General features: G+C 44.8%; 1 long non-coding RNA gene across 1 annotated transcript in view; it reads left to right on the plus strand.

The window, feature by feature from the left end:
• The window catches only part of LOC128352844 (uncharacterized), a 93,465-nt gene extending 79,511 nt beyond the window's left edge, over nucleotides 1-13,954 (plus strand). The window contains exon 3 of the long non-coding RNA XR_008320655.1: nucleotides 9,654-13,954. This is a non-coding gene — a long non-coding RNA (uncharacterized LOC128352844). The remainder of the gene's footprint in view (nucleotides 1-9,653) is intronic.
• The last annotated feature ends 6,832 nt before the right edge of the window (nucleotides 13,955-20,786 follow it).

The raw sequence follows: 20,786 nt of genomic DNA on the forward strand, positions 1-20,786 counted from the left end.
TGTCATCTGATCCTAGGGAGGCGGTGGATGTCCTGAACCGGGGGCTGGAGGCCGTGATGGGTTGGATGTGGGCTAATAAACTGAAATTGAATCCGGATAAGACGGAGGTACTGTTGGTCAGTAGGAGAGCCAATCGGGATGAGGAGATTTTACCAGTTCTGGATGGGGTTGCACTCCCCTTGAAGGAGCAAGTACGCAGCTTGGGGGTACTACTGGACCCGGCTCTGCTTTTGGAAGCTCAGGTAGAGGCGGTGGCCAGGGGTGCCTTTGCCCGGCTTCGGCTGGTGCGCCAGCTGCGTCCCTTTCTCGAGAAGGCAGATCTGGCCACGGTTACCCACGCCTTAGTCACGTCACGGCTGGATTACTGTAACGCGCTCTACGTGGGGCTGCCCTTGGAGAATATCCGGAAACTGCAGCTAGTGCAAAACGCGGCAGCGAGGGTTTTATCCAGAGCTGCCCGTTGGGAACATATCACCCCCATTTTGAAAGAGCTGCACTGGCTACCGGTTCGTTTCCGGGTCCAATTCAAGGTGCTGGTTTTGACCTTTAAAGCCCTAAACGGTTTGGGCCCGGGGTATTTGAGGGACCGCCTGCTCCCAAGGGTTGCTGCCCGCTTGACGAGGACATCTGAGGGGGCCCTGCTCCGGGTGCCGACAATGAGAGAGGCCCGGCTGTCGTGCACTCGGGACAGGGCCTTCTCTGTTGCTGCCCCCAGACTCTGGAATGCTCTCCCAGTGGCCATTCGTTCCTCGGACTCCATCATGGCTTTTAGTTTTTGTAAAGACTTGGCTTTTTACCCAGGCTTTTACATAATCATTTTTACTGCTTCTTCTGGGTGTTTTTATTTGTTGTATTGTTTTATGCCTGTTTTTATATGTTTTTATACTCTTAGCATGTTGTTTTTATTGTGTTTTTATTGTATGTTTTTAACTTTTGTAAACCGCCTTGGGGCTATATTTTAACGAAAGGCGGTATAAAAATGCATAAATAAATAAATAAATAAAAATCCATACTTGTAAGCATCAAACATCATAACTTACAAGGCATTCTCCAGATCAAAAGTATTTCTCAATTGTAGGTCTATATCCTTCACCTTCTTCAGGAAAAATGTGCATAAATGCTCCACTCTGATGTAGAATAGGTACTAGTGCAGTGTATGAATTCATCACAGCTGTTGTGAATTGGTATCACTATATACCTCTTAGGAGGACCCAATTCTGCAAACATTTAAAATCTTTTAACATGAAAACAGTTCACAGCAATCTATATTCTTGGGTCCATCGTCTATCTACATCAAAGCACATCAGGCAGAAAGAAAGGATAGTTTCATAATATCACTCCCCAATTTACATCTTCATTCAGTCCCCTGGGGGTCCAAGTTCTAAGAGTATGGATCCAGTACAATTCTCTTTTTAGAAGCCATTTATTAATATTACCTATATGCCCTCTGTTCTTCTCAATACACCAAAATCTAGCTTCTTCAGCATTATGTCCATATTCCTTAAAGTGTCTCACTAGAGGGGCATGTAAATTGCCTCTTCTTATGCAGCTCTTGTGTTCGATTATTCTTTGTTTCACTGTACTGGTTGTTTTGCCTACATAAAGCAAATTACATGGACATCTAATTATGTATATAACCTCTTTTGTTTGGCATGTAAAGCTATCCCTCAGTGTATATTCCATCCTTAGTAGACAATTGAATTCGGAAGGACTTTAATCTGACATACTGTGGACAAACTGAGCACCTCCCACAGACAGTTTGTCCTATGAAGCCACCTGTCTGTCCTAGTTCATAGGAAAGTTGTCTAGGCATTCTAACATGCACTAAATAATCACCCATATTCTTGCTTCTTCTATGGGTGAACAGAGGGGGTGCCTTGCATCTGGGGATGTCCTTCAAAAGATGCCAATGTTTCTTAATAATCCCCTCTATATTTTTGGAATGAGTTCCAAAAGTAATGGGGATGAGCATCCTGTCCATTGTTTTGGGCTCTCTGTTATTGATTTTTAATAAAGGCTCCCTGTTCGTGTCTCTAGCTCTGTAGAAAGCTTGCCTGATTACTCTATTTGGATACCCTCTCTCCACTAATTTTTGTTGTAAAATTGTGGTCTGTTTTTTAAATAGTCCCAAAGTATTGCAATTCCTGCGTATTCTTAACATTGGAGAATATGGTAAGTTGGTCTTTAAGGATCTGGGATGGAAACTATCATACTTCAATAGGGAGTTAACATCCGTGTTTTTTCTGTATAGATCAGTATAGAGCCTGTCCCTTCCCTTAGTAATCTCTACATCCAAGAAGTGTATTCGATTCTTATCATAAGACATATCAAATGTGATGGTTGTATGAATTCTGTTGATAAAAGAACCAAACTCCTTGAGGTCCTCTTCCGACCCTGACCAAATAATGAAGATGTCATCCAGAAATCTCTTATAGAAGCTGATGGAGTCCTTGAATCTATTAGTGGTCAAAATATATTGTTGTTCAAATTCATGCATATAGAGGTTTGCCAGTTCAGGCACAAACCGGCACTCCATGGCTACTCCCAACACCTGCCAATAAAATGCATCCTCAAACTGAAAGTAGTTGTATTTAAGTACCACTGTTGCTATAGCCTTAAGAAAGGCAGTCAGGGGTGTCAATCAGTCTCTCTGGTCAAGTGTGGTCTCTATAACTTTAATTGCCTCATCCTGTGGAATGTTGGTATATAAGGACACAACATCTATAGTGACTAAAAAACAGTCAGTGGAGGGCATCTGATAGGATCCTAACTGATTCAAAAAATCCATGGTATCTCTGAGATAAGTAGGGATGTTTGGTACCCATGGCTTTAAAAAGGATTCTATATATATTGCAAAGGGTTCAAGAATTGAACCACAACCCAACACTATGGGTTTCCCTGGGATTGGCCAGACATTCTTATATATTTTTGGAAGGACATAAAAGGCCGGTATTCTGCCCTCTGTTTCTAGAAGAAAATCGTATGTGCTTCTAGAGATATGCCCCAATAAGAGAGCCTTATCTAGTATCCTTAGCAAGATAGATCTGACTTCATTGCTTGGATCCTCGGGATGAATTTTATAGCGTGTCTTATTGGAGAGTAAGTTGATGTGAGACTTCCTCTATTTAGTCTTTGGTGTTCAAAATGACTATAGCTCCCCCTTTGTCCGCTGGCTTGATAACAATATCCTGCATATATCCTCCCACACTCAGAAGCAGCTCCTCATCATCAGCTGCCTTGTCTTTAAATAGTCATTCTCCTCCATCTAATTATTTACATATCTGGAAGGATGGTTAATGGAAGTCATTATGTATCAGTTTTATTATTCATGTTTATGTATTGTCTTATTAAAATATATTTTTAATAAATAAATAAATAAATACCCCAGTGCAGAGCTGACAGGGCTTAAAACCTACTTCCAGCCCCGCCCCCTTCCTGACCTTGCTTCCTGTTTCCTGCCACACCCAACCTAGCTGTCTCCCTAGAGCTGTTTCCTGCAGCATTCCCTGCCTTGCCCTCTCAACCTCATTGGGATCTGACCAGGCTGGGCCCTTCTCATCCCCTCTGTCCCCTAAAGGGAACGAAAGCCTCAGAGGAGGGATGCCACGCCCTTCTCCAGCCTCCACAGGTCCACCCAAGCGACCAGGTAACATGGCATCCCGACATAGTCTTAGCCTGTTTTTGTATAGTGTGTTACACGTATGTGTAACTTTGATCCAAGAAACCAAAGCATGTTATTTCAATAGTTCTGTTTGTGCTTCCTGCTCAAAATCTCACCTCCATGAGAAATGTTGCCTTTAGATTAGTTTAGGAGAGGAAAGCTGGTCTTACGGTAGCAAGCATGCCTTGTCCCCTTAGCTAAGCGGGGTCTGCCCTGATTGCATATGAAAGGGAGACTAGAAGTGTGAGCACTGTAAGATATTCCCCTCAGGGGATGGAGCCGCTCTGGGAAGAAGAGAAGGTTCCAAGTTCCCTCCCTGGCAGCATCTCCAAGATAGGACAAGTTTTTTGTTTTTTTTTAAATAGGACAAGACTTTTTTATTGAACCAGGGCTGAGAGAGATTCTTGCCTGCAACCTTGGAGAAGCTGCTGCCAGACTGTGAAGGCAATACTGAGCTAGATAGACCAATGGTGTGACTCAATATGTGGCAGCTTCCTATGTTCCTAGATAAGAAATACCATTCCAAGACTATATCAAAGTGCCATAGAAAGTGATTCCTTGAAACAGAGGGTGAATGATCTGAAGAAATCTGACCGCAGACAATCTGCCCTTGGTTGCACCATCACCACCACCTTAGTCATGCTACAACTTATTTTTAAAAAATTAATTGAGCATGCATTTTTTATTAATTAAAACTTGCAGCCCAAACACAGAAGTGGTTGAGAAGCAATTTTCTACCAATGCTAGTGGTAGGCAGCACGTGGCAAGACACCAGACAACAGAGAAGGCAGAAAGCATGAGATAGGGGCAGTGAATAGGGGCAGAGAGCAATGAGTCTGCAATCCTGAAAGCTTGAAATGCAAATCTGAGTCTGTGATTTCAAGCACAGCCCCACTGCACAGCCCTGGGCCTGTAATATTGTTGTTGTTGTTGCATCATCAGTATGCATTTGTACATTCGTTACAAAGAATGAGAGGACAGGTCCCTGCCCCGAGGATCCTACAGTTTTGAAATGGACTCAAGAGAAAAAATGGAAAGGAAGGGAAACAGTGGTGGGGTAAACAGTAGGACTGTGCAGAGCATTGGATCAATAATTGATTCTGATGAAAAATGTCTCAGTTTGATACAGTATTGAATCATATTAGTATTGTATTGAGTAGTAGAGGGAGAGCGGCTCCATTTTTGAGCAGCTTAGCCCTGCGCCGGCTTCCCAGTCTGCCTTTTAAAGCAGGAAAAGCAGCTCCCGGCTGTGCCGCAAACGTTGCACTGGCCGGGAATTTGCTCGGGAATGGGTGACGCGGCCCCATTAGCGAGCAAAACCCCACCCCCTGCATCTGATGTCAGACTCTGCATCTGACATAGGAATAGAGGAAGCTGCCCTATACTGAGTCAGACCATTGGTCTATCTAGCTCGGTATTGTCTACACAGACTGGCAGTGGCTTCTCCAAGGTTGCAGGCAGGAATCTCTCTCAGCCTTCTCTTGGAGATGCTGCCAGGGAGGGAACTTGGACCCTTCTGCTCTTCCCAGAGCGGCTCCATCACCTGAGGGGAATATCTTACAGTGCTCACACTTCTGGTCTCCCATTCATATGCAACCAAGGCAGACCCTGCTTAGCTAAGGGGACAAGTCATGCTTGCTACCACAAGACCAGCTCTCCTCTCCTCTGTCAGATGTAGGGGGTGTGGCTGGGGTGGGCTGCCACCAGTGGGAAGAACAGGGGCCGTTGCTGCCCTCCCTACACCCCTGGTTCTCACATCGAAGGTTTTTTGCCAAAGAGGCCCCCGCTTGGAAAATAGTGAAGATCACTGATCCAGAGTTTCTGTCAGAGAGGAAGGGCCATATTCTTGCAATAATGTAAAAGGAGAAGCTATATGGCTTGGTATTTATCTGATCTCTAATATATTCATATTTAATTCATATCATCTTACCGACCTCGAGCAACAGAGGAAGAAATTTGTTTCACTTGCCTTAGATGCTTCCTGTGTGTGTGATATAGCAATTAACATAAAAGGAACTTTCTGGAATGTAGAGGAAGTGAGTACAAGCCTCATTATACTTGGTGTCAGCATATGCCTAGCACAAACTAGCTTCCCCATGTGACTGATTCCCTTCACCACTGGTATTCTAGGTGAACAGGGGGATTGCAGGACAACTGAATCAGGACAACTAGCATCAAAGCCCAGAATTGTCATGAACTTGGGAATTAAGTGACCCTAGAGATTCAGGCCTGTGTGATTGCTTACTAGAAGACTCTCAGATTTGCTGCAACTGTCTTTCTGTTGAGAGAGGCCACCAAGCTATGCCTTGACCTGCCCAAAGGATTTGTTTCCCCTCATCCCAGAGTACCCAATACTGATCTGCTAATTTTGTTGTCAACAAGGGAAGGGGAAGGACTGTAGCTCAATGGAAGAGTATCTGCTTTGCATTCAGAAGATCCCAGCTTCAATTCCTGGCATCTCCAGGTAGAGCAGGGAAATGCCCATCTAAAACTCTGGAAAGCTATTGCCAGTCAATGACTGACAATCTGACTATGGAAGCATCCATACATGCTCCTGCCCTGCAGAGATGCACCCACACTGCAGCTTTCTTAGCCACATAGCATTAGGGGTGTGTGCAAATAGTCTCCTATCTCTGCTTCCTCCAGAAATGCCCTGCACCACCTGAAAATATGTCCCTGAGGGTCATGTAGCTCTCAGGGACATATTTTTGGGTGGCAAAGGGCATTTCTGGAGGAAGCAGAGACCAGAGAAAATTTACCCCAGCAAAGAAAACTCTGCAGCATGGGCATCTCTTCCTGGTGCACAAACACTTCTATAGGATATCAACCTGTGTAGCCGGTACTAAGCTAGATGGACCAATGTTCTGACTAGGTATAATGCAACTTTCTATGTAAGTGAAGTGTTCTTTAGAGGAAACAGGAAAGACATTGGCTAACATTCTCTAGAGTAGTTATGTAGATTTCAATGGAATTACTCCAGAATACTCAGTTTGAGGGCTGTAGCCTTTGGCTTTAATTGATTCCTTTTACTGAGAAATCATGTTGCACACCATCCATTCATACAAACAACACTTCAGTTCTGCAGGACACTCGGAATCATGAGAACAATGAATGGCCTTTGCTTTCCTCCATGGAAATGGAGGAAATGGCCACCAACCCTCAGAAGTCACATTATTATACTGAGTGGACAGGATACAAGTAGTGCTGTAACAAAAGAGGCCACAAATTAAAATGTCCAGTAAATATCCTATTGAAATATATGTGTTGGGATTGTGGGTGACTTCCACTTAAGAAGACTCTGCGTGGAGAGCAGGAAGACTCCACTTCCCAAGTTTCCAAATGCCACAAAAGTATTTTGGTTTCATGGAGAATGGATTTCCCTGGGATCAAGATCACAAGCAAGATCACAGAGTTTCAGCTCAGGACTCTTTCATGGGAAGGACACCAAGCACTGCACAACAAGACCAACAGCATTTCTTCCTTCCTCTTTAATCAGCATCTCTCTTACGCTCATTAGGCTCAGCGCACATGCCCCTGATACAATCTGGTGGGCAGATTCCAGGTTTCTCTGTAAGGGTTGTGCTATATTTTTCAGATATGTTGAGAGGACAACAACTGTCCTCAGCTTCCAGCACCCAGCAGCATGTTAGTAGGTTCAAATATTTAAGAATGTATTTATTTATATTTATTGCTAGATTTATATACCACCTTTCATAAAATCATCCCAAGGAAGTTTACAAAAGTTGATACAATAAAATTCTATAAAATCACAAAATATTAAAACCATAAAAACATTTTTAAAAAAAAAAACAAAAAAAAAACCCAGGCATAAATACAAAACAGAGCAACTGGAGAGACTGGCAACCCCTGAGGGGTAAAAGCTTGAACAAATACAAGTGTTTTCAGTTGTTTTTTAAAAGCAGCCACATACACCGGCGAATGGACACCCACCGGAAGAGCATTGCAGAGCTGGGAGCAACAGCAGAGAAGGCCCTGTCCCATGTTGCATGGCAGTCAAGCCTCCCTCAATGTCAGCACACAGAGCAGAGCCCCCTATAATGATCTTGTTGGGCAAGCAGAAACCCTTGGGTGATTTGCATGAAGTAATAATCTATACTTCCCCTCTCTCCCACATTTTCTTTAAAACTGCCAACTGAGCAAAGAGGAATCTTTTAAAGTGGAGGCTGCCTTATATTTAGCAGGGGGAGAACAACTAACCCTATCTAACCCCAGCACACCATCTCTCCAGTGATTGCTGCTGGCATCTACCTTATTTTTTTTTAAGTTGTGAGCCCTTTGCAGGGAGTGAACCATTTTATAAAACATCTATATATTTATTTCTCCTAGGTGTACCCGTTGCTAATCCCGTGTGTGGCAGCTCTCGCGAGAGTTCGCAAGCAGCTGCCAATTAGTGACAGGACGGGCAGTTGTGGGGAAAAGCAACTGGAGAACAAGCTCCCTCTCCGGCCTGCCTGCTGGCACAAAGCAAACACTGCCTGCACTGAAGCCAAATGTAAAGATCGGCCGAGCAGGCGGCAAGGAAGGCGGCTGCTCAGCCTCCCTCTCCAGCCCGCCTGCTTGGCTAAATGCAAGAACGGCCAGCACTGGGGCTGCATGAAGCATGGCAATAGGGAGGAGAGCATGGGCAGGGATTACAAAATGAAGTAGTGTGTGCGGGGGGAGAAGCTGGAGGAGGAGTACTGTGGGAAGGGAGCGCGTGCCAGTGGAACACAGCAAAACCCGCCCCCTCCATAGTTGCTTCTGTCTTCGCACCAAGGAAAGCCTTGAAACCAACTGTCATTTCCTGTTGGTTTGAAAGAAAGGGGCACCTTTCAAAATCTGGAGTTCTCCTTCCTCCATTCTCCCAAGCAACTGACTTTGGCGTCTTTTGTGGCTCCCTGTAAGCATGTTTCAGCATCCTGGTGGTGGATCTGGCTCGGCAAAGACATTTGGCGGGGGGTGGGGTGCGAATCTGAGCAGAGAGACAAAGAGAATCTGAGGAGAGCGAGAGACAGACTTAGGGGGCCCCTGCTAAGCCTGTGTGTGTGCACACGTGCAGGAGGGATGTTGGGTCAAAGGAACATAGGAAACTGCCTTACACAGAGCAAGGAGGGAACTGGGAACCTCTAGCATGCAAGCATACAGGTGCTCATCCAAGTGCACAGATCTGTGTATCCCACAAATGCATTCAGCAGATCTGACTCCTTCCTGCAGTCTCCTTCGTGGGGTGTGAGGAGAAAAGAGGCCTTATGGTTGGCCCTGCCTGAGCCTGTGTCTGTGCATAGGCCCCTGAATTTCTGCTCACTCAGCAATCAATGTTGGGTCACAGAAACATAGTAAGCTTCCTTTCACTGAACCAGACCCGTGGTCCATCCAGCTCAGTATTGTCTACACAGACTGACAGCAACTTCTCCAAAGTTGTAGGCAGAAGTCTCTCTCAGCTCCATCTTGAAGTTTTTTTGCTGCTGCTAACTCAAAATTGGGTGTCCTTCCTGCAGTCTCCTTCATGGGGTTGTGAGGAGATGCTTTGTATGTTCCTGACTGAGCCCAAATCATGGTCAGGCATTTAAAGGTTCTCATTACGATTCCCCTGCTTTTAAGACATCTTCATGACACCTGCCACATACCTTGGTGACCCACTAGCCATAGCAAGTGGAGGGAGAGGCAGGGCAACATTGCTCCCTCAAAGGTGTGTGCATACTCAAGCTCTCACAAGTCTTTAACTGTCCACCCAGTAATTCATAGATCTCACTCAGGCAGAATTAGGAAGGCCCCACACTGAATGCATGTGTGTACACAATGCCTTGATATTGTCAACCAAAACAAAACTCATTCCTCACACAAAACATGAAAAAAATAAAACAGAACAGGGCAGCCGCTATAGCCCAGGATTGGTACTGCGGGTTGAGGCAAGCTGTCTGGGGTAAACTAGAAGAAGCCCAGAGATAAAGTCTGTTCTGACTAACCATAGCTTATTTTTTGTCTAACGTAGGTCTCACAAGACCAACAGCATTGTAAAGAAATGGCTACAAGAACACATAACACTAATTACAATGCAAGACAAGGAGCAGAGCGAGGAAATCAATCTGCTAAAGTAGCAAACAGAAGAAGAACTGAAAGAAATCAAGTTGACAGAAACCAAAGAGCAAATGAAAAGGGGGGAAACCAGAGAAAAGAAAGAATTAGCTTCAATAACAACATAATATGCTGATTACAATGCAAGGAGAAGAGCAAAACAAGCAAACCAATCAGTTGAAAAAGCAAATAGAAGAACTATACGAAATCAAGCAGACAGAAAGCAAAATGCTAACAAAGAAAACCAACAAAGAGAACAACAAAAACAACAAAACAAAAAAGGAAACAGGTAGATGATAGTTTGGAATCAAGAGAACAATGACTAAGCAAACAAAGGCAAGCTAAATGGCATCGATTAATAGAACGTGCACAAGATGCAAATAACTTCCTAAATGAAGATACCAATGAAGAACATAACTGTGGAAATATGACTCAAACTTGCAATTACTGCGGCGCAGTTTATTGGCTGAATGAACTTAACTCCACCAAAAAATACACCAAATGCTGTCATGACAGAAAGATTTCACTCAAAGATTTTTCAGAAACACCTGATTTACTTAAAGAACTGTTAAGAACACACTCACCTGAGGGAAAAAAAATTCCAACAACATATCAGAGAATACAATGCTGCCTTAGCTTTCGCTTCAGTGGGAGCCGAAATCAAAACACCACTGGGAATAGGACCCTACTGTTTTTGTATTCATGGACAAATATACCATATGGTTTCTCCACTGTACCCAAGTGAACAAAACAGACCAGGGTATGGACAACTGTATATATTCGATTTGGAAGAAGCAACAAATAAACGTATGGAAAACAACCAAGGCTGCTTAAGAATTGTAATGGAGAGATTAGATGCCATATTAAGAAACATGAATCCATTTGCAAAGTCTTATAAACAATGCATAGAATAAATCAAACTACTCCAACAGCAAAAGTGAGAATGGTTTTCATGGAAGAACCAAACTTAGATTTAAGAAGTTACAACACACCTACTTCTAGAACTGAAGTTGCAGCAATATTTGTGAGTGATGACAGTGAACCACCAGGCAACCGAGACATATGCATTTATCCAACCGGAGATACTTGCAAGAACATTTCTCTAATGAACCGCAACACTGACCCAATGATGTACCTTTTGCTTTTCTCAAAAGGTGAGTGCAGATGGCATATTGGAATGCAGCATGTAGAAGAGAGATGATCAGCTAAGCAAGTGCAAGTCACACAGTTGCAGTACGTTGCATACAGGCTCTCTGTGCGTAGAGGTTTCAGTCTCCTGCATAGCAGTGGAAAATTGTTCCAGCAATACGTCGTTGACGCTTACATAAAAACGGAGGGAGCTCGATTAAACTACCTCCGAATTAATCAGAAAGATTTATGAGTGGAATAATACCGAGGACGCTTGGATGCGATGCAAACTTGAGCAAAAATGAGAACTTAAGAACAGGCAAAATGATAATATTATCATCAACATTCCAAGGCAGCCCACGATACATGCAGCAAAATTATCAAGATGCAAGGGTGATAGTCAGAAAGTTCGGATGCCCAGATTTGTTTCTGACCTTCACTTGCAACCCAACTTGGCTGGAGATAACAAATGCAATACAAGGCACTCAAAGACCTGAAAATAGACCAGACATAATAGTCTGAGTTTTTAAAAGGAAATGAAATTAACAGCACTCTTGGACGACATCTTAAAACACCATCTTTTTGAAAATGTCATTGCATACATTTATGTCATTGAATTCCAAAAATGAGGCTTACCACATGCTCACATATTGCTGACATTAGATTCAGAATCAAAAATATGCACAAAAGATTATATTGACAGGTATGTGAGTGCAGAGATACCCGATAAGAATGCCAATCCAAGGCTGTATGAAATTGTTACAAAATGCATGATTCACAGTCCCTGTGGAATACTAAATCAGTATGCACCTTTCATGAAGGAAGGTATATGTTGCAAAAACTATCCAAAGGGGTTCAGAAACAACACATAAGAAAATGTCAATGGGTACCCTCTCTACAGAAGGTGAACAACAGCTCCCATTAAAGTCGGGAAGTATGACGTAGATAATTGCTGCTGGGTCATTCCATATAATCCCTGGGCCTTAAAAAAAATAATGCACGTATCAATGTAGAAGTATGCGCCTCTGTCAAGAGTGTTAAGTACCTCTACGAATATGTCTACAAAGGACATGCCGCATCAGTCAGACTAGAAAAGAAAAAAAAGTACTGGAGTGGTTGATCATGATGAAATAGTAACATTTCTTTATGGAAGATATGTTAGTGCCATAGAGGCAATGTGGTGAATGAATGAGTTCACCATGACAGAAAAGTCACATTAAATAATCCGATTACCAGTACATTTGCCAGAACAACAACAAGTAATCTTCACGAAGGACAAGAAGACCAGGCCATTGCAACAGCATCTACAAAACAAACCAGGTTAACTGCATGGTTCAAACTAAATCAAGCAGACAAACAAGCACATAACTGCACTTACACAGACATTCCAAAGTACTATATCCATGATAAGAATGAGAAAAAATGAAAAAAAAAAACGCCAACAAGGAGGAAGAGTGATTGGAAGAATGCTGGTAGTTAGTATCAAAGACACTGAAAGATACTATCTGCAAATGTTACTCACACAAAACATGGGTGCAATTGCTTCCAACACTCTTAAGACTGCAAATGGTGTACTATGTGAAAGCTTCCAAGAGGCATGCAGAGAACTAGGACTTCTTGAAGGTGATCAAAATTGGCATGAAACACTAACTGAAGCAGCACAGACACAAATGCCACACTGCCTACAAATGCTATTCGCAATAATCTGTGCATTTGGAGAAGTAGAAAATGTCCCCAAACAGAAACATGCAATGTGTGAAGATTTGGTGCATAGATATTCAGAGAACACTGGACCACAATATGCACTTGCTGAAATTGAGGGACTATTAAAGACTTATGGTTTGAGCCTGAGGAAACCAAATCTGCCAGTTGTGCATCTACAAGCAGCTATTCAAAATCAGTATTCCTTGCCATTATAGAAGAGCAAGACAAAGTCAGAATAAATACAAACTAAACAATGAACAACAAATAGCTGTGAAAACTGTACTTGATGCAATATATGGCAATCAAAGAGAGATTCCAAAATGCTTCTTCCTAGACGGACCAGCAGGAACAGGAAAAACATTTGTATATTCAACACTATTACACACAATCCGAGGAAAAGAAGACCAAGCCACACCTGTAGCTTCAACAGGAATAGCAGCTACTCTACTACCTGGAGGAAGAATGGCACACTCAGTTTTCAAAAAACCACTAATCCTGAATGCTTCAGCTTCAACTTGCGATATTAAACCAAACACAACCAAAGCAAGAAACCTCACAGATACAAAATTAATAGTATGGGATGAAGCACCAATGACACATACTCACGCCTTCCTGGCTGTAGACAGACTTCTCAAAGATCTTATAAAATGCTCCAAACCATTCGGAGGAAAAACCATCTTACTGGGTGGAGTTTTCTGTCAAGTCTTGCCTGTAATCTTAAGAGGATCAAGATCTCTAACTGTGGTCAGCTGTTTAAAAAGACAACACCTTTGGAAACAACTTCATGTAATGAAGCTCACCCAAAACATGTGTGCACTGCACACTGAGAAAGAATTTGCAAAATGGCTTTTAGAAGTAGGCGAGTATTAATGAAGCCAGAGATTTTAAACCTGAACATTGTGAACCAGTGGCTTGAATGATCTTTAACACAACTTATTTGGGAGAACTCTAAACTCCCAAGGGTAAAACAATGGGAGAATACGCTGTTTTATATTATTCAGTCATGGCAAAATCAACAATTACACAAGACCTAAAAACCAAATGTAACTACAGGCACTTATTTATTATTTATTCATAACTGACACTCAATTTGTAAACTGCCCAGAGATTTGTTTTGGGCAGTACAAATAAGAATTAATATCCAGCATTAAATCTGCAGATGTTTAGATGTCTGTGATTAATTGCACATTAATGTAATTACTCATATATGCATGCATGTATGTTTAGTTTCCTAAAAGTAATTTGAAAAAGAGAATTGTCTAGTTTGAATCATGCCAAATTGCCATCAGTGTTTTAAACTGCTGCTAGACAGGCAGAAACCCAACTGGGTGATTTTATTCAAATAAAATGAATTCTTTTTACATCTCAGTTTTCTTACAGTTTCATTTACTAAGCTGTAACTCATACAAACAACTATGAATTGCTGATTGTTAAGATGAATGCATTTTTGTTATTTATTAACAGCATGTTTTTCAAGTTGAGTTTTAAAATACTTATTTTTGTTTCAATATAATACAACAGTAGTTCATCATTAGAATACTCTTGTGATTTTATTTACTAATCAGATCAATTACACATCTCTATGTTTTAGCCTTTGCTCTCTCGTGGGGTGGCGGGCCATAGATCATCTATGAGTAAGAGGTACAATGACTGTATATACAGCAAGGGTGCTGCAGAACTTTTAAAGAGACAGGCAGCATTTCTGGCTTGGGACTAAGTTGGCAACTCAGTATATAATGACTCTGTGGCACACAGTAAGCGCTCTGGAGCAGGAAGAGTCTATGATAGATATCATAGATCGCCTCACGGCTTCCTCCGCTCTGACTGAGCCGAGAGAAGGAGAAGGAGGTTAAGAACCTCTCTCTTGTCTTCTGTCTCTCCAGTCCTCCTCCTGCTGTGAGCGCCAGCCAGGGCGCCGCGCCAGCTAACCCACGCCCTGCGCGTACCTCAGGACAAGCCAGGAAGGCTCTCTCTTCTCTCTCTCTCTGCCCCGCCGGCCGCCTCCACCACACCACTCCCTGAGACACTGAGCAGGCTTCCAGCTTCGGCACCTTTCGTGGCTGCCCTGGCTTGACTTGGAGGAGGGGGGGCGCCATTGGGAGGAGGAGGAGAGGAGGAGGCCACCATGGATGGCAGAGAGCTACCAGCGGGCGGGGCGGCTCCCTCGGGCATCGCGAGAGCTTCCTTGCCGCCGCTGCCTGCCTGCACCAAGCCCAGAAATCTGCTCCCAGAGAGTCAGAGTCCACTCGCATGGTGTCCCTCCTAGTCCCGCAGCCTAGCTGAAGAAGAACCTCTCTCTTGCCGCCCCAGCCAGCCCAGGGTGCGCCGCTGAGGCTAGGGGGAAGGCAGGCTCTTTGCCACCACCACCTCTTGCTGTCGGGGGTGGGGAGGTCACCCGCTGCCGGGCGCCACCCCCAGACAACCCCGCTGAGCCCCAAAATGAACAAGAGCCAGCCAGCACAGCTCAAGCAATCACACCGCGCCCACCCCCACCGTTTTCCTCAACCCTCCTCCCTCGTAAGTTTAAAGAAAATAAAGTTTTAAAACACACACACACACACGGCTCAGGCTAGGTGGAAAGGGTGGGTTAGGGAGGTCACCCATCGCTGGCCACCCCAAACAACCTCCCAGAAGCCAGTAAGCATGCTTGCCCCCACCCCACCCGTTTTCCTCAACCCTCCCCCGACCCCCCTGGGTAAATTTAAAGAAAATAAATGTGTGTTTTTTTTAAAAAAACTAACTTCCCATTCAGCCAGGCCATGAGCAGCATCAGTACACCTGACATGAGGGCAGCACGCTGCACTGTTCCTTGTCGTCCAGCAGTGCGGCGCATGCTCTCCTGCACCAGGGAGGGGCGCCGGGACTCAATTTTTTTTAAAAAAAACAAAAAACCTTTTTTATGGTGCCGGGGGCACGGGCAGGGCATGGCAGGCACTTTGTGCTCCTGCACCGGGGAGGGGGGAGGGGCGTCGGGCGCCGCCCGGACTAAAAAAAATCTTTTTGGGGGGGGTTTGGTGGTGCCGAGGGCGTGGGTGGGGCATGGCAGGCACATTGCGCCCCCCTTCAGCTGCGCCTAGGGCACATGCCCTGCCTGCCCCACCCTTGTTATGCGTCTGGAGGGCAAGAACAGAGAAACAATAAAGTTACCACTAAGATGCCATCCACCAAAACAAGACCCAGTTGAACAATTCTGTGGGGACATAGATTTCACTACAGTTGCCCCTCAGCAGTTTAAAGGAAGAGCAATTCTCACAGTAACAAATGAGGTTTCACTTGAAATCAACAATCGTGTACTGGAACGTATACCAGGAGATGAGGTGTAAGATGAAAGTGTAGACAGCATTGAAAGCGAACAGGAAGAAAATCAGGTTGTGTACCCAGAAGAATTCTTGAACAGCCTGGCACGAACTGGAATGCCACCACACAAATTAAGACTAAAACCAGGAGCAGTGATCATGCTACTTAGAAATTTAGCACCCATAAAAGGACTGTGCAATGGGACATGTCTCACAATAAAATGCTTGCAACGCAACATAATAGAAGCAAAAATAATTACAGTAACAAATAACACAGAAACTATCGTCATACCATGAATACCACTAATACCATCAGAGACAAACATGCCTTTCCAATTCAAATGAAGACAATTCCCTATAAGATTAGCTTTCTCAATGACCATTAACAAATCACAGGGACAAACCTTTGAAAAAATCTGCCTATACTTACAAGAACAAGTTTTCAGCCATGGACAACTTTATACAGGCCTATCTCGAGTCAGATCATTTGACTCACTAACAGTGGTATCAGCACAACAAGAGATCAAAAACTGCACATATAAAGAAATATATGACATGGACCAAACACAGATAGACTGAGACAAGCAGAAATAACAGCAATACGGCACTAGCACTCAGATCATTGGCCCAAGCCTGAAAAAGAGGCACCTCTGTACTAACTTCATTAGTCCAACAGGGAAGTAATAAAAGAGCCTTTATTTAAAGGATAACTATTCCCTGTTGTGTAGTTGTGAGTGCTGCAAAACACCATCTTTCTATGCATCACTTTTCTATCCAGGAGGAGCTGCTTGAAATAATGTTCCTAGATACCATCTATCTATCTATATAATTCTCTAAGGCGTACACGTTGCTAATCCCATGTGTGGCAACTCTCACCAGAGTTTGTGAGCAGCTGCCGGGTAAGCAGGGGGGTGGGGGGGACAAAGGGCAAGCGGCGAGTGGGGGAGAGATGAATGGGCAAGCAGCAGGTGGGTGGGCTGGATGGCCACAGCTGCCAGGCGAGTGGATAGGAGGGCACAAATAGGCAAGTGGTGAGTGGGGGTGGGGGAGGAACGGGTGAGCGAAGTCTTCAGATAGGAGGCCAAAGGCTGAGTGTACAGTGCACAGATGCTTTGTGTGGGTTCAACTAGTTCTATGTAAACCACTTTGAGTACTTGTGTGTCGAAAAGCAGTATGTGCAATTGTAGTAATTAAATCTAAAACAGCAACTCAGACTTCCGTCTACCAAGGGAGATTGGTGGCAGCAGGGCAGGGAGAAGGAAGATACGTTCCTACCTGTAATTAATGTCATATAAAGACAAACTTCAAATGCTCTCTTTAATGCATAAAGTAAAGTTGTGCCCTTGAGTTGGTGTCGACTCCCGGCGACCACAGAGCCATGCGGTTTTCTTTGGTAGAATACAGGAGGTGTCTACCATTGCCATCTCCCTCACAGTGTGAGGTGATGCCTTTCAGCACTTTCCGATATCGCTGCTGCCCGATATAGGAGTTTCCCATATTCTGGGAAACATACCTGTCTTTCTGTTGAGAGAGGCCAAAGGATTTGTTTCCCCTCATCCCAGAGTACCCAGTACTGATCTGCTAATTTTGTTGTCATCAAGGGAAGGGGAAGGACTGTAGCTCAATGGAAGAGTATCTGCTTTGCATTCAGAAGATCCCAGCTTCAATTCCTGGCCTCTCCAGGTAGAGCAGGGACATGGAGATTCGAACCCACAACCTCTTGCTCGCTAGGCAAGCCATTTCCCCACTGCACCATTAGGTGGCTCGTTCATGCATAGAAGATATTTAAAATAACTTACAGAGGTCTTTCACACGACCTCAGTTGGGAGTGCAGCTGGGTGGTGGGAAAGGCAGGAGCTGGCTTGCCTTTCCCCTCAGGTGAGCAGCGACTGTCTGTGCTCTTGCCATTCTGTGTGCCCACATGAGCGGCCGCTTGGCGAAGGCTGTAGCAGGGAGCGGGAGGACTCCCCCAGCACACATACATCCCAGGGTGTGGCGGCTGCTCTTATTAGCCTCTGAGTTTGGCGCAGCCGCTCCTCCCACCCAGCTCGCTACCAGAAATGGCGGTGGGCCAGGGCGGAGCCTTTTAACCCAGTGGCCACCGCCCAGACAATCGCCTATCAAGATTAAGCAAACCACAGGTTCGCTTAACATCACCTAAATGCCAGGGTTAAAAGTCGGGTTGGGTTAGGCGGGTGGGCAGCACCAGGATCGGATTCAACCCCGGTGCTGCACACGAACAGTCTAGCCCAGGCTGGGCTGCCCTGCCCCAGGCTAGGCTGCATGTGAGAACAGCCTCACAGATTTTTACCCAAAACAGGTAAACTAAAACAAAGCCGAGCAAACGTTTCAGTGTAATACACTATCCTCAGTGCTCCATTTAGCACATGGCCTGAAGGCACTTAAATACAGAAGCTGAGAACCGAAAGCCCCCAAGTTTCTTTATTTAAGTGCCTTCAGCTGGCATGCTAAATGGAGCACTGAGGGTGGTGACTTGGTGTGCTTGGTTTCTTTCCAGGAGCAGAGCTATAAGTGGGAGAAGGGTTCAAAGAACCCAAGCTGCCCAGCTCCTGGGAACTGCCTGGCTCTCCCCTCCCGCTGAGCTCTGGCTGGCCTCATTCTCAGCTAGTCTTTTTATTGGCTGGGTGTTTTCTTCATTCTCTCCCTGAATGAGGGAGAGAATGAAGAAAACACTCAGCTTACAATGAAGGCAGCTGGGAAATGAGCTCCAGAGGGCTATATGGGCCCTTCCAGGTGCTGGCCACACACCCTGCACGTGATGTCACACACAGGGGGCATGACCGGTGCATGTGAGGGGTTGCTGGGGAAAGCGGCAAACATGAGCCAGCCCACTCTTCCCTAGCTACGCGCCCATTTCTCTCTCTAAACAGTTCATGTGTGCTGTTGATCCAGATTGAGACCACGGGAAGTGAGTGTAAAAACCCACCCTAGCCCTTTCCATGGTCTTGGTCCGGATCAGGGCCCCAATGCATGCTCTTTACAGGAGAAAAAGCAAGCATGTCAGGACCTATTCTGGGATGAAAGTTACATCTAGTATGGCATTCAATTACTGCATACATCTATCTGCCTTCGATAATGACAGGTATAGATGGAACTGGTTTCTGTTTTGCACCTTCTCAAGCAGTGAGGAGAGCCAAGCAAAGCAAGATGCCGCATATCCTCATAGTGATCTCAGAGGCTGGTTTTGAGATGCACGTTCTAAGCCTGGCTAGGCTTCAAAGACTCCAGTGATGGGGAAACAGGAGGGAGGTGCTTTTGTCTCAGAACCCTGCTAGCTCTCTAGCCTTACAAACCTCTCTTTCCATAATTGCATCTCTCAGGCTGGACCACGTGATATTTCTGTAGCTTGAGCAACACTTAAACATTGGTCATAGGGACAGAGGTTTCTGCTCTTACATGGAAGTAAGACACTTCCAGTCTTGTGCAATGAAAGCTTCATTGGCAGCCATATTTGGATCTATTCACTACAAATGCAAGCCACTCACATGAACGAACCTAAAGCATGAATCATGTAATGACCATCCACACTGGCAACTAGTACAGGTGGTTGGAAAACCAGTAAGATGCACTATTATGTATGTTGCAGCTCCTTCATTGTTGGTAGTGGACCCATAACCATCTGTGTGAGCCTGTACTTTCTTTGGGGGGTGAGGAAAAGGAAGAGCATATTCAGGCTTTCTAGGCAGCTGAAAACTTTCTGTGGGGCTACCTGATATTGGGTTTTTGTCACACAGTAAGCTGGTAACAGCCAACCTTAACTCAGGAGCAGCAGCCAAAACCTCACTGGCACCATACCCTTGGCCTAGAACCAGGAACCCTAAGTTCTGTGTGCAGTTGTCCCATGGCGTGAACCACCAAGACTAGCAAGACTGTGGGTTGGGATATCTGCCTGGGCAGTAAAGCAGTCTCAGGCTCTGGTCTGGCCACACCCATTAAGGCCTTTGGGCAAGTTGTGACATTGACTGGTCATTTCTGATAGGTTTCTAGAATCATTGAGTGATGCATCAACTTGGGTGCTGGTGAAAGAAAGAAAGGGCATGCACTGGCTTCTAAAACCTTGATATATGCCATAGCTTTGTGGTAGAGCATCTGCTTTGCATGCAGAAGGTCCCTGGTTCAATACCTGGAATCTCCAGGAGGACTGTGCCCTCAGTGCTCTCAGAGACACATTTTCAGGTGGCACAGCTGGCTTCCTGGGGAAGGGAGGGGGTCAAAAATTGCTGCTTCCCTGCTGCAACAGTGTAGTTTGTTGGGCGGTTCTGTTAGGCTGCTTTGAACTTTCTCACTTCTCTGGTGCATCCTTGCTCTGTATGTCAGCCTATGATAAGAGGCCTCCTTGGTAGAAAATTAAACTGCATGGGACATGAAGACAAAAGCCAACTGTATTACTGATCCAGTGCTTCGAGCTAGGATGGAGTTGTCCATTCAAAATGAAATATGGAAAAGGGGTTTCCTGGTTTCCTGGTTGATAACTGTGAGAGGCAGCGTGGTGTAGTGGTTAGAGTGCTGGACTAGGACCGGGGAGACCTGAGTTCAAATCCCCATTCAACCATGAGACTTGCTGGGTGACCCTGGGCCAGTCACTTCTCTCTCAGCCTGACCTACTTCACAGGGTTGTTGTGAGGAGAAACTTAAGTGTGTAGTGTGCTGCTCCGGGCTCCTTGAAGGAAAAGCGAGATAGAAAATGAAAAAAAAAATTAATTAACAAGCTCGCTTGCACAGCTGGGCTGTAGTTGGTTTAACTAGTTTATTTGCAGATCAGATGTATAATTAAACAGAGCTATGGCCCACTGTTTAACCCATCAGTGTGCCTTGTGTCTTTATTCCAAGGATGTGAGGGCAATTACCCTTTGCAGCACAATAACTGACATGGACACTATGTGGCTGCCACATTTTGCATG

Source organism: Hemicordylus capensis, chromosome 4 (genome assembly GCF_027244095.1).
Source record: "Hemicordylus capensis ecotype Gifberg chromosome 4, rHemCap1.1.pri, whole genome shotgun sequence".
Classification (NCBI taxonomy): Eukaryota; Metazoa; Chordata; class Lepidosauria; order Squamata; family Cordylidae; genus Hemicordylus; species Hemicordylus capensis.